Here is a 485-nt window from a genome sequence, read left to right on the forward strand (position 1 = left end):
GACATTCCAATTTGAAGTAGGGTTTTCAAGAATATATTTATAAGTACGTTTCCCACGAAGAGAAAGAGAAAATGTGACGGACGAAGAATAAGAGAAAATGTAAAAATGAAGTATTTTTATGGGAAACTTATGTAAACATGATAATCCTCTCCCATTACACTTAGAGCTGAATATGCATTTAAGAGATATGGTACTATGATTAATATTCATTATATTCTCTTATAAGGCCTCCCTATAATGCCTTCCTCTTTTTCTTTCTTCTTCGTTTTCTTCCTTTAAAGAATAAGAGAAAGAAGCTAAGAAAAAGAACATTAATCAAGGTAATTTTTTCCTCTTCCATTCTATCTTTTCTTTACTTTAATTCATTACTTACAAGTTGTTTTAATCTGTTCATGAGTATGAATTTATTATTTCCCTGGCTGGTGTAACGATTTCTTTTCTCGCTCACAAAGGTCAAAATGAGAAAAGAAAATAGTTATTAGTGT

The sequence above is a fragment of the Penaeus monodon genome, chromosome 15, assembly GCF_015228065.2.
Source record: "Penaeus monodon isolate SGIC_2016 chromosome 15, NSTDA_Pmon_1, whole genome shotgun sequence".
In the NCBI taxonomy this organism is placed as follows: domain Eukaryota; kingdom Metazoa; phylum Arthropoda; class Malacostraca; order Decapoda; family Penaeidae; genus Penaeus; species Penaeus monodon.